At 34.3% G+C, this 14,091-nt stretch overlaps 2 pseudogenes; both read left to right on the top strand.

Annotated features, from left to right (window-relative positions):
• LOC125818897 (receptor kinase-like protein Xa21) overlaps positions 1-14,091 on the top strand; it is a 236,135-nt pseudogene that overhangs the window by 62,134 nt on the left and 159,910 nt on the right.
• Positions 1,329-2,630, top strand: LOC125818998 (putative late blight resistance protein homolog R1A-10; annotated as a pseudogene).

Genomic DNA, 14,091 nt, shown 5'->3' with positions numbered 1-14,091 from the left:
CTCAACAACTAGTTCAAGAGATTCACAAATCAGCTCAATCTGATGTTCCGGTGAAACTTTGGATTCTTGCACACCATAGACAATGCATAATAGATCTCTCACTCGAAACTAATATGAGAAGGCATCCCTCATAAAGAACAACAGAAGTTCTAATTGACCAACAGGCTGGTCTCTTCATCAACAAAAGTTGCAGCTGGTTTGATGGAATTGGCTTGCACGTTGACACTGTAACAAGTCGTTTCCCACATTATGCTGGAATACCATGGTTTAACCTTTCCTTGTTTTACATTGTATTTTTCTTGTTTAACATCTTAAATAAATTGAGGTCCATATCTGAAAAGAAGTAGACAAAAGAATGATAGTTTTTGCTTGCAATTTAAACCAATTTAGTGTTTCACCTCTTTGTTACTGCTCTGCTAGAAACAATCACTACACCAAAAATGATCTTTAGCAGCAATTAATTAACGACAATAGCTTAATTGCCGCTAAATATGTATTTTTAGAGGCAATTAACACTCTTTGTAAATGTCCCTAAAGCCTATAGCGACATTGAATCCAATGACAATTACCTAATGATGGTAAAGGTTTTAGCACTCTTTGTTAACGTGTATATTTATTGCCGTTAAAAGTATTTTTTGCCATAATAAGTACTAAATATGATATGTTGTTCATGTAATTCACGTTTGTTGGTACTACCCAAAAAGAGGTTCTAAACTCACACTTTTTTTTGCTTATTGAATTAAGGATACATTAATATACAACTTAAGTAAACTTCTTAACATAAATATAAGAATTGAGCCAAAACTATGTAACTTGTTCAGATCAGATAACCTAGGTCCAATAGAAGGCTTTTTGGTTTAAATATTTTCGGTTTATATATTATCGATTTTTCTATTTAAAGGTGTCACGTCACTAAAAATAGTGTCGGTGCATCTAACAGCCAGGATGATATTTTCAAAAGTTCATTATGCAATTGTTAACTCTGACCTATCCAACAACCATCTTTATTGCAATAATAAGTAGAGTGATATAGGTACTACACTATAGTTGTTATTTCAATGCCATTTAATTTCCTTGAAATTTCTTCTAATTTGGAGCAATTTTGCACGCGGTAGTTTCTATTTCAATTCTAAAGTACTACCTTTTCAAATTTAAAGAATTTAACTTTTCACTATAGGAAAAGGAGAAGTGATAAAGAGTGGGAGAGTAGGATGTTATACAACAAGTTTCTACAAATACATAAGAGTACTACTTTCATATCTTGAATTACATCCTCTCTACTCCTTGAAGAATTATTTTGTTTCAATTACTTTCCATATTGACTTAATATGGCAACCTATAGTGCTGTAATTTCTCTTCTTCAAACTCTTAACCAACGAAATCCATAACTCTTTCATGGTCACACTATTGAAGCGCTCGATTCTGTTCGTGCTACTGCTGAATATTTCCAAAAAGTTCTTGAAAATGCTAGCAAGAGTAGATTTAACACTGAAAAGATCAAATCTTTGGAGGAAAAATAAGAGTTGCTGTTAGTTATGCAGAAGATGTTGTTGAGATGAAAATTTCTGAAATCATCACAAGCTTAAGTTGGACATTTGGAATTTTACAACACCATGATTTGCTACCAGTTGTTGAAAAAATGGATACAACAAGGAAACATGTGATGGAGACTGTTTCACATCATGCTGATCAAGTTCTTGAATTATCCGGGGATTCCTTGATTGACACTTCATCTACAAGTTATCCAATGTAGTCAGATAAGTTGGAAGATGATATTGTGCAGGGACTTGATGGTGGCTTGAAGATAATAGTTAAAAGATTGACAGGACCACCGTTGGATCTAGACATTGTCACAATATCAGGCATGAGTGGCATTGGCAAAACAACACTTGCTAGAAAAGCTTATGATCATCTTCCAATTAGGTATCACTTTGACATTCTTGCTTGGGTTACAATATCTCAAGAATTTCGATGTAGAAATGTATTGTTAGAAGCTTTACAATGCATTTCAAAGAAAACAAATATTGTGAACTCAAAAAATTATGATAAGATGGATGACAATGAGTTAGCTGACCTGGTGCAAAAGAACCTAAAGGGTCGAAGATACCTTGTTGTTGTTGATGATATTTGGAGTAGGGATGTCTGGGATAGTATAAGATGAATATTTCCTAATTACAACAATGGAAGTCGAATCTTATTGACTACTAGGGAAAACGAGGTAGTAATGTATGCAAATACATGTTGTCCTCATGAGATGAACCATTTGAGTTTAGAGAACGGTTGGAAGTTACTTTGTGATAAGGTGTTTGAACATGATCATCCTCCTGAATTGGAAGAAATTGGAAAGGAGTTAGTAGAAAAATGTCAAGGACTACCCTTAACGATTTTAGTGATTGCGGGATATCTCTCTAAAGTGGCCAGGACATTAGAGAGTTGGAAGGATGTTGCCCGAACATTAAGTGTAATCATTGCTAGTCATCCAGATAAATACTTAGGAGTGCTCGGTTTGAGTTACCACCACTTGCCTAATCGGCTCAAACCTTGCTTTCTTTCTATGGGTGATTTCCCAGAGGATTTTCAAGTTGATACTCGAAGATTGATCAAATTATGGATTGCAGAAGGTTTCATAAGGACTTCTGAAAATGGTAAAAGTTTGGAGGAAGTGGCAATGGATTATTTGGAGGACCTTATTAGCAGGAACTTGATACAGGCTAGAAAGAGAATATTCAATGGTGAGATAAAAGCATGTGCGATGCATGATCTATTGCGTGAATTATGTTTGATAGAATCTGAAATGACAAAGTTTATGCATGTTCAGAGAACTCACCCTACTATTCCAACACAAAAGCAAAATGTCTGTCGCTTCAGTTTTCAAACCAATTTTTGTTTAGCTGATGATTGTTGTAAGATATTACCCCCCTGTTACAAGATCTATCTACATATTTTCTCACTTGGATCAACCTCTTCAACTCCATATGCCTTATAGGGTATTGCCATTCTACTGTCATATGTTATTTCCTGTATTCAGATTAGTAAACCAGAAATAATAAAAGATGAAAAGAAAAACACAAAGAACTATCCGAGTCCACAGAACCCACTGTGTGTCCTTAAGAAATTTAATCCCCTCAAGTACCCGAGGTTGCAGATTAATTCCTCCCAAGATAAAATGGATTAACCATTAAAGAAGTAGCGGTACCTCAAACTTCAATAATTTCAACGAACTCAAAATGACAGCAACAAATCACACACACAGACATGATCGATCGATTTTGTTTTGTAAGAAATGTATGCAAAAGAAGGGAAGAATTCAATACCGAAAAATGAGAGAAAACCTCTCTATTTATAGCCAACAAAGGGTAAAGGTCACAACCCTTTGGAAAGAAGACAACCTTTTAGAAAGGTCACAACACTTTGGAAAAGACATAACCTTTCAAATGGTCACAATCCTTTAGAAAGGACACAACCTTTCATAAAGTTCACAACTCTTCGGCATAGTCACAACTCTTCAGGAGAGTCACAACCCTTCATTTCCTGTTCGCACCTTTAAAACCCAACAATCCCCCACATGAATAGGGAATGGCTATTGTTAAAACATATGCATGAAAAACTGTGTGATTCGTAATTAAGGATTGATTGCCTCTGGATAAGTGGGTTTCCCTTTGAACTTTCCGTAATGAACATATATCGGATATACTCGGTCAATCGGTAGATTTGATATCTTTGAACCGTCGAGCTTTGGTGTATACCTAGACAACATAAGTCACACAATCAACCCTCGAACTATTTTTGGTTCTCATTGTTTTGTTCGTTTCAGCCATGAACACGTCTCGGTTTATAAGTGCGTAGAGAACTGGCCTTACCGGATTCTCCTTGAAGCGGCTTACACTTCACACTTACATAGGTGATTTCTAAATGGGTTATCCCGTAGATACACCATTTGATATACCCTGTATCAAACCTAGAAATCATTAAAAAGTCCTAATGTCTTTATCCTTGCTACTGAACATTGTCTTATCATGAGAATGGACCATAGAAAATATTTTGACAATGTTGAACCATCATCAATGACTTTGTTTGATCTCCTTGAACCTAGATCTTGGGATCTCCAGTCTTCTAGGTAGAGTTACCGCCACAATGACTTGTTCTCGGCCATAGTACCATTCCCTTTGATAATCTATCAACTCCCTCTCTAGTTAGGCCTTTTATAAGTGAATCCGACACATTATCCTTTGACTTTACATAGTCAATTATGATAATTCCACTAGAGAGTAGTTCTCTAACGATATTATGTCTACGTCATATATGACGAGACTTTCCGTTATACATCATGCTCCATGCCCTACCTAGTGCAAATTAACTCTCACTGTGTATGCATACTAGAGCCAAAAGGTTTGGGCCAAAAATCTTTCAAGAAATTTTGGAGTCATTCAACTTCTTTACCGGCCTTATCTAGAGTGATAAACTCAGATGTCATAGTAGAGCGAGCGATACATCTCTGTTTGGAAGATTTCCAAGAGACTGCTCCTCCACCAAGAGTAAATACATATCCACTCGTGGATTTTACTTCATTTGACCTGGTGATTCAATTTGCATCACTATATTATTCCAATACTGTTGAATATTAGTTATAATGCAAAGCAATAGTTTTTTTAAGTATGTTTTAAATACTCCAAAACTCTTTTCATTGTCATCCAATAAGTTTGATTGAGATTACTCGTGAACCGACTTAGTTTATTAATAGCATATGCTATATCTGATCGCGTACACTTCATGATATATATCATATTTCTCAATACTCTAGCATAATCCAATTGTGAGTCACTTTTGCCTTCATTCTATTGAAGTACAAATCTCACATTTATTGGAGTCTTGACAATATTAAAATCCAAATACTTGAACTTGTCAAGTACATTTACAATCACATCAGTAACTTCAATGTCTTTCATATCGAAGTTACTTTCTAGCATATGCTTAGTAGCATTTATGTTAGAAATGTCTCTTTTGACGATCACAATGTCATCAACATAAAAACAAATAATGACCTTGTGATTTGGAGTGTCTTTAATGTAAAAACATTTATCACATTCATTAATCTTGAATTCATTTGCCAACATAGTTTGGTCAAACTTCGCATGTCATTATTTGGGCGCTTGTTTTTAGTCCACAAAGTGACTTTGTTTACAGACTTTCTTTTCTTTACCAAAACCACAAAGCCCTTGGGTTGTTCTATGTAAATTTCTTCCTCCAATTTTTCATTTAAAATAAAAATGTTTTCACATCCATTTTGACGAATTTGAAGGCCATATTTCGCAACTAGCGCAATTAACATCTGAATTGGTGTAATCCTAGTTAGTGCTATTATCTGTCAAACAAGGTTTTCTTATTGTCTAAAGCCTATGACAACAAGTCTGTCTTTGTATTTGTCAATAGTTTCATCAACTTTCTTTTCCTTTTGTAGATTCACTTTGAATCCAAAAGTTTATTTCTTCGAGGAAGATCAACCAACTCTCAAGTATGGTTGCTCAAGATTGAATCTATCTTACTATTGACAAACTTTTCTCAAAGAGAATGAGTCCACAAAGGACATAACTTTTAGAATAAATGAGACTCATTTTCAAGAAGAAATGTTACAAAATCAAACTCGTAGGAAGTAATTTGTCCATTGACATTTACTACTGTAACACCCCAGAGAATTTTTCAAACTAAGACTCGAGCCGTCCTTCATGTGGAGTGAGATTTTACCGAGGAATAAAATTTATTGAGTGTTAAGTTAAGGTCCCTAGATGTAGCACATTGAGTTCCAAGAAGAGTTGAATTTGGAAATAGTCATTTTTGGAAAGAATCTGGAAAATTTGGCCAAGTATGGAAAAAAAAAAAGGTGAGTTTTTGGTCAACTTTGAGCAGTCGTAACTCCTAGCTCAGAATGATTTAGGTGAAATTCCAGTTATGTCTGGAAAGCCCTTGGAATGATCTTTCCAACGCCACCGAGTTTTCTTGATTCCGAGTTCGTATCAGTGAGTTATGCCCTTTGTAAGTTGGGCTGTTGGCACAGTCGCACAGTGCAGTTTGTTTAGTCCGAAAATTTTAAGGGTATTTTGGTCTTTTCCCTAATCATTTCTTTGGGTTATATTGAGGTGTTAGACTGATGTTTGGATCATTTTTGTTCCATTTTAAAAGAGAGAAAGTTAGGGTTCTTGAGAGTGAAGAAGAGAAGAAGAAGAGAAGAAGAGGAGAAGAAGAGGAGAAAGAGGAGATCAACAAGTTTCCGTCGTGGAATTTCGTCGGGGGTGATCCCTATCAAGGTATGTGAGTTTTTTAGTGTGGGTTAATCCTTTCCCCCACACACCAAGCTCATTTTATGATTTGAGAAAAGATTGGATTTGTTGTTGAAGTTGTTGAAGTTGTTAGTTGTTGTTGATGTTGTTAGTTGTGTTGTGGAAGTTATTGTTGGTTGTGGGACATGATTTGGTTGTGTTCTTGAGCTGAAACCTATTGTATATTGAGGGATTTTATGATCCTTAGTGTTGGTTGGTTCATACCCCCACACACCAACTCGTTTTTAATTCCAAGAAAAGATTTATTTTGGTTGTTGAAGTTGTTGGTTGTGTTGTTGAAGTTCTTGCTGATTTGGGGACAGGATCTGGTTGCGTTTTTTTGAGTGGAATCCACTGTATGTTGAGGGGTTTATGACCCCAAGTGTTTGGGAAAAGAACCTTTGAGGTTGAGAGGGTTTAGAGTTGGCAACATGAAGGAGAAAAGTTGGGCAGCTTGCTTGAAGCAAGTCTGCGTTGCAGCTGTGTTCCCTCTGTGAACAGAATCTGTTATGTTTTTAGAATTAAATTTCAAATTTTTTTTCTTAAGTCTAGCTGTCCTAAATTATTCCTAATCATCACGGGGTCTTTCCAAACACAAATCATTACCCTTGAGTTCATAATCCAATTCAAGTGAAGTTAGTTTCCAATTCAAGTGAAGTTAGATTCCAATTCAAGTGAAGTTAGATTCCAATTCAAGTGAAGTTAGATTCCAATTCAAGTGAAGTTAGTTTCCAATTCAAGTGAAGTTAGATTCCAATTCAAGTGAAGTTAGTTTCCAAGTCAAGTGAAGTTAGATTCCAAGTCAAGTGAAGTTAGTTTCCAAGTCAAGTGAAGTTAGAAGTTAAGCTTAGAAGTTAAGTAAGTCAAAGCAAGTCTTCAAACTTTTCAAGAGTCTTCATTGAACGTTTTAACTTCATTCTAAGGCTCAAGTTCCAAGTTAGTATAGAGTTCCAAGTTAAGTATAGAGTTTCAAGTCGAGTGAAAAGTATTGAGTTTCAAGTCAAGTCAAAAGTTAAGAGTTTCATATTAAGTTAAGAGTTTCACATCAAGCCAAGAGTTCAAGTAAAGTAAAGAGTTTCAAGTAATGTAAAGAGTAAAGAGTTGAGTTCTTTTTTCTCAAAGTTATTAGGGAACTATGTATTCCCAAAGAAGTTTTAAAGAAATGTCTTTACATTTAAACAAGGTTGGAAACTGAGATTTCCAAAGAGCCTTCGGGATAGTTTTTTTTGAGTAATTATCTCAATCAGCAGGAAAACATATGTTTTAAAAACATAAGAGCCAGTACATTTTTGGGAGTAGTATCGAGCACCGAATTGGGGGAGCGTTCAAAGAACTCACAGCCCCCATAGAACCATGTTAGCCACCATGGGTAGAAAAGGATCATACTTTTTAGACGAATCCTTTTCATATTAGACTAGTGGATCCATTAGGCAGTTCATGTCTTATACCTTTGGCCGGGTATAAGATGCTCTGGCAGCGTGAGGTCGATCGCTGTATCATCACTATAGCTCTTATGTGATGGTTGTCGGTTAGAGAAACTCCCACAACAGTTATTGTATTTTTATACACAGAAATTATTGTATTTTATATACATCAGTTCAATTGTATTTCTATATACATCTCAGGCTTATTGTATCTTTGTATACACACAGAGTTTATAACATGTTTTAAATAGTTTTTCTTTATATTGCACTTGTTTTAAATTGCCTTATATTGAAAGAAGTTAGTCAGGTTGAGTTCAGTTATTCAAGAGTCGAGTATCCTTGAGTTAAGTATCTTTGAGTTAAGTATATATCTTGAGTTAAGTATATATCTTTGAGTTGAGTATATATCTTTGAGTTGAGTATCTATCTTGAGTTGAGTATCTATCTTTGAGTTGAGTATATATCTTTGAGTTGAGTATCTATCTCTGAGTCCAGTATCTATCTTCTGAGTTGAGTAAGTTTGAGTAGTTTTGAGTATTCCTTGAGTTGAGAAAGTTTGAAAAGAGGTAAGTTATTCAGTTTATTCCAATTTTTCTTCTAGCCTATGTTGTTTAGCTTTCCAGCTTACATACTCGTACATTCCACGTACTGAGCCATTTGGCCTGCATCTTTTTATGATGCAGACACAGGTATTCAGGATCATCAACATGAGATTTGTTGATACATCCAGGAGTTCCAGTTAGCTATGAAAAGCCTCTTTGCTTCCGGAGTATTTCATTTACCTTTCAATTGTATCAGTTGTTAGGAGGTCGTGGGTCTTGTCCCGGCTTCCATCTTTATCAGTTAGAGGCTTCATAGATAGACAATAGAGTTTCAGAAGTCTCTTCATTTATTTTGTTAAATGTTTTGAAGACTAAAGTTGCCTTTTATGGCGAGTTGTATATATATTCTATTATACAGAGTTTTCTTTTGAGTTAAAGATTTGTAAAATTGAGTTTATAAACTCTTTTTCAGTTTTAAGCTCTTGTGTGCTTAAGTTAGTATTCCGCTTGGAGTCAGCCAGGATGAGGGTTCGCTTGGGGACCAACAATGGTCTTTGAGTGCCGGCCACGTCCAGGGTGTAGGCTCGGGGCGTGACAACTACACCTCCGAATCTCTTTATTAAGTACATTCTCCTTTGGTTCTTTCCAAGGTCGTTTAGACCCTTCACTTGACTATCCAACAGTTCGGACTTATGAACCATAAATCGACATGCTTTACTATTTGTAGCATATCCAATGAACATACAATTCGAAGTCTTAGGTCCTATTTTGACCCGTTTGGGAATAGTTCCCTCATTTCCATTTCTCATATGAAATAGACTGTATTGGAAATTGTTTGATCAATATCTTTCAAGAGTTATTGCTTGTATAAACTTTAAGGGACGACAAACAATTCTCTATCAAGATACAACAAACACTGAACAAACACAACTTTTTGTTGCTCCCTTTCTTAACAAACAAACATTTTTTAAAATTATTTGTTACTCCCTTTACTAACAAACAAAACTTTTTGTTTCTCTCTTTATGAACAGACACATTTTTTTGTTGTTCTCTTTTGCTATAATGATAGAACCCCCACAAATTTTGTGGTAAACCTGAACTTATAAATAGGACATTCAACATTTCCTTCAAAGTTCGGTTTTTTCCTATCAACAATTTCATTAGATTGAGGTGAGAATGTGCAGTAATTTGATGGATGATTCCATTTTTTCAAATATATTTCTGCAAAAGAAGATTCATATTCTCTACATCTACCACTTCTAATCATGACAATCTTTTTATCCAACTGATTTTCAACTTCAGTTTTATATTGCCAATATGTTTCTATTGCTTCATCCTTACCATTCAATAAATAAACATAACAGTATCTAGTGCAATTGTCAATAAGGGCAATATGACCCAAATGTTTGTTTTACAACACAAACATAACATATCACTTTTCACCAATGTTCATGTCTATAAAAAAAAAATTAATAGACATATCTTTTCATGAAAAATCACAATATTTTAAAGTGAAACTTTTTCATCAAAGAATACAATTCTTTTCAATGAGTAATATAATTTTGTGGTTTCATACTAGTCATATCATATACTAGTAAAGAGAGACTCAACGACCACAATTTCAAATATACTCCAAGAATTTTGTGGGTCTAACATAATACAAGATTGTCATTAAATTTCATATCTTGTACTTTCAAATTTATATTAGAGAGTAAGTCTAATTTTGTCTTTATCACAAGTAAAGAACCCCCCACATTTTAAATATGTTCTCAAAAATATTTTTCAAGTATTTCAAATTATTTTCCACATATTTTTTCCCATGCTTACACATTGGCAACACGAAGCCTTCTTTTGGACGTTTAATCCATATAAACACCCATTGCAGGCACAAAAACCACTAATTTTTATGTCACTAGTGTTTTTTTTTCCCTTTTTGTCACAACTAGAAGTTTTTATATTCTTCTAATCGTTAACCGAATGAACCTTGAATTATGATGAAGTTTTAATATTCTTCGAATCAGTTTCACATTGAGACAGAGTAGTAAACCAAAAAGGTTTTAATCTCCAGAAACCTCAAATACAACACTGTTTCGAGCTAATGATGAAGATTTTTTTTTCCAATCATTTAGCCTTAATATTCCTGACGAAGATTTTGTACTCTTCAAGTCAAAATATTCATTCAAATAGATTATTTAACAAATTGGTGAAGTTTCTATATTCTTCAAACCAATGCACAATCTGATTTGTTCATGAAGTTCTTATATTCTTCAAATCAAAGGAGAAAAAAAAATCTTCAAAAGTCAAACACAATCAAATTTCACATGGAGTAGAAAACTACAAAAGTTTTATTTTTCCTCCTCTAAATAGAATACATATTAATAATAATAAAGATATATTCTGAGATCATCACATAATGATCATCTATCCTAACATTTATGAAATAAATTTCATAACTTATAAAGGATAGAAAAAGAAAATAATAATCAAGAAAAATAAAAATAGAACCTGATTTTTACTCTCATTGAATCGTATTCTATTTGTCAGCAATAATTCCATGCAAGTCACTTTTCTTGCTAATTTTTTTTTCTTTTCTCAGTTTCCATCATATTCCTATTTTCCTCAAGAAGACATTTAATTTCAACAAGAAACTAAACTCATGTTCAAATATTGTTAGGAGACAACATTTATTCATTTACTTCTTCTCATAGTTATATAAAACCAAGAATATAGGGAAAAAATTAAAGTGCTCATCTTAGCCTTTATGCACAAAATAACTTTTCTCATTGAAAAGAAATCTGAAGGGGTGCAATGCTTGAATACACTTGGGAAGAAAATAAAAATAATCTTACCCATCCAAGGAAAACTTACTACAAAAAATATGCTCAAACATATTAAAGTAGTACTAATTCATCCCAAATCTCTTTTATCATATGATAAAATAATTCTCTTTTTCTTCTTTTTCTTTCCCCATAAAAAGAACACAGAAAATAGAAGTAATTTCCTTACCACAGAAAATACCAACATTAAATTTCTTAAGCTTGTTATTTCCTCTATTCAGATTAGCAAACCAGAAATAATAAAAGATGAAAACAAAAACACAAAGAACTATCCGAGTCCACAGAACCCACTTTGTGTCCTTAAGAAATTTAATCCCCTCAAGTACCTGAGGTTGCAGATTAATTCCTCCCAAAATAAAACGGATTAACCATTAAAGAAGTAGCAGTAAACTTCGATAATTTCAACGAACTCAAAATGACAGCAACGAATCACACACACAGACACGATCGATCGATTTTGTGTTGTAAGAAATGTATGCAAAAGAAGGGAAGAATTCAATACCGAAAAATGAGAGAAAACCTCTCTATTTTTAGCCAACAAAGGGTAAAGGTCACAACCCTTTGGAAAGAAGACAACCTTTCAGAAAGAAGACAACCTTTCAGAAAGGTCACAACACTTTGGAAAAGGCATAACCTTTCAAACGGTCACAATCCTTTAGAAAGGACACAACCTTTCATAAAGTTCACAACCCTTCGGCATAGTCACAACTCTTCAGGAGAGTCACAACCCTTCATTTCCTGCTCACACCTTTAAAACCCAACATCATAATCCTACAATCCTTGAATTTTTTTTTGTTTCAACCTTCTCAAGGTATTGGCCATCTTCAGTACAAGTATATGCTTCTTTTCATTACCACTTGTGATTACAAAGCTGTTTCATTTGAGATATCTCCAAGTTAATGTTAATGAAGATATTCCTGAATCAATCTCAAAGATTCAGAATTTGCAAACTCTAATTTATAGAACTTATCCTTGCCTTAACACTTTACCTGTTAAGATATGGACGATGAAGAACTTGAGGTGTATACGTCTTGCGGGAGCCACTTATTTACCCATTCCTATAGGAGAAAATATTCTAAATCTAGAGGAATTCTCTGGTCTTTGTAGCTTCAGTTGTATAAAAAAAAGTCTTTTCTGGTATTCCCAATCTAAGGAGATTGACCATTCGTGTAGTTTATGTCCCAAAAGAGATTCCCGGTCGGCTTTTGGATATGTCTAGATTGACAAAACTCGAAGTATTCAAGTATTACGGGTCACCTTATTTGGAAGACCCACTTAAGAGTTTTGTTCTTCCAACATCATTTAAGAGGTTGACATTAACTATGAGTCATTATTTTGTTTGGGCATACTTATCATCAATTGTTATGATGTTGCCAAATCTTGAACAGCTCAAACTTAAACACTGTCGAACCTTCAATGATGAATGGAGAAGGAGTGTTGAATTTAGTTTGAGTGATGAATTTAGATTGAGTGATGGACACAAGTTCAAAAGCATGAAGTTGTTGTTACTGAGTGGCTTAGCTCTTAAGCATTGGGAAGCTAGCAGTGATAACTTCCCAAATCTAAAATGCCTCGTACTGAAGAAATGCAACAGGTTGCAAGAAATTCCAGTAGGTTTTGGGGAAATTGGTACTTTAGAGTCAATTGAGTTACACGATTGCAGCATTACTGCTGAGGATTCTACAAGAGAGCTTGAGCAAGAACAAGAGGACATGGGGAATTATTTCCTTAAGGTCTACATCCATAATAGTCGTAGTACGTTTTAATCTCTCTAAAAAGTTGTTCGATTCTTCACATTATTAATTACCTCTTTGAAATGAAGATGACAACTTATACTTTTTATATTGTATATGCAGGGGAATGAAAGCTTATTTTTGAAAGTCAAGAGGTGGTGTGAATTAAAATTTCCTTCAGTCGACTTTCTGTAATGGTCAGTCGACTCACCTGCACGTTAGTAAAACATATATATAGAAATAGTAAATACAGTAAGTAAATAACATAGAGAGTTTTTATACTGGTTCGAAACACCGATGTAGTGCCTACGTCCAGTCCCCTTAGGTTACAATGGTTTTCTTAAGAGCTTGTTGAGAACTTGGGTGTTACAGAATGTTACAGTTGAGATCCATGTCTAATATGCAAATCAGATCTTCTTCTTTGACACAACCTCTACTTGTATAACCTACACTCAGATCTTTCTTTCTCTTTTCTTTTCAATTGTTCACTCGAGTGTGTACAAAGTTTTATGAAAGATAAAAGAAGATTACAACATAATTTCAAGTGAAGTGTGTCCTTCACAACTAAGGTTTATATAGTTTTGGAGGACTTTGCTCTTTTACTGAAACCCAAGGGAGTTTGAATCAAGGATCTTTGATTGAGTCCTTGATTTTATTCTGATTGATTTGCTGAGTCATGTCCATATCAGATATGTGCATAAGCAAATCAATTTCTTCCTTTGTATGATGATCTTCTTGTGGTCTTGAATCTTAGTTGATCTTGTTATCTTGAATGCATCCCTTGATTTCGATTTCTTCCTTTGTAGTCTTGGATGTTGGCTAATCTTTTCTATCTTGAATGTATCTTTTGACTGATGGAGTTTTTGTATCTTCTGTTGATTTGCTTCATCCTAGGCAGATGCTAGAATTAATGTTTGGTCTTGCATATTTCTTGATTGATATGTTCCTTGAATGCTGGAATATTGATTTATTTGTTTTCCTTTTGTGTCTCGTACAACACATGGCTTTCCCTCTTGATGTAGTGTGTTTTGACTTCTTTCCTTTTTGATTTATTTGCCTTGATTGATGATTTTTGGCTATCTTGAATATATTTTGCATCCCTTGATTGATGAACATATTTTCTCCTTCTTTAGATGTTATATGCTTGGCTCATCTTTTTCCTTCTGTGCCTGCAACAAGTCACAAGTCGGTTAAGTGTTTCATTATTAAAATTATATGATTCTATGAGGCAAACAATCTCT

The sequence above is a fragment of the Solanum verrucosum genome, unplaced genomic scaffold (assembly GCF_900185275.1).
Source record: "Solanum verrucosum unplaced genomic scaffold, falcon-dt-bn FXZP01000252.1, whole genome shotgun sequence".
Taxonomy (NCBI): domain Eukaryota; kingdom Viridiplantae; phylum Streptophyta; class Magnoliopsida; order Solanales; family Solanaceae; genus Solanum; species Solanum verrucosum.
This window is presented reverse-complemented; position numbering and strand designations above follow the sequence as displayed.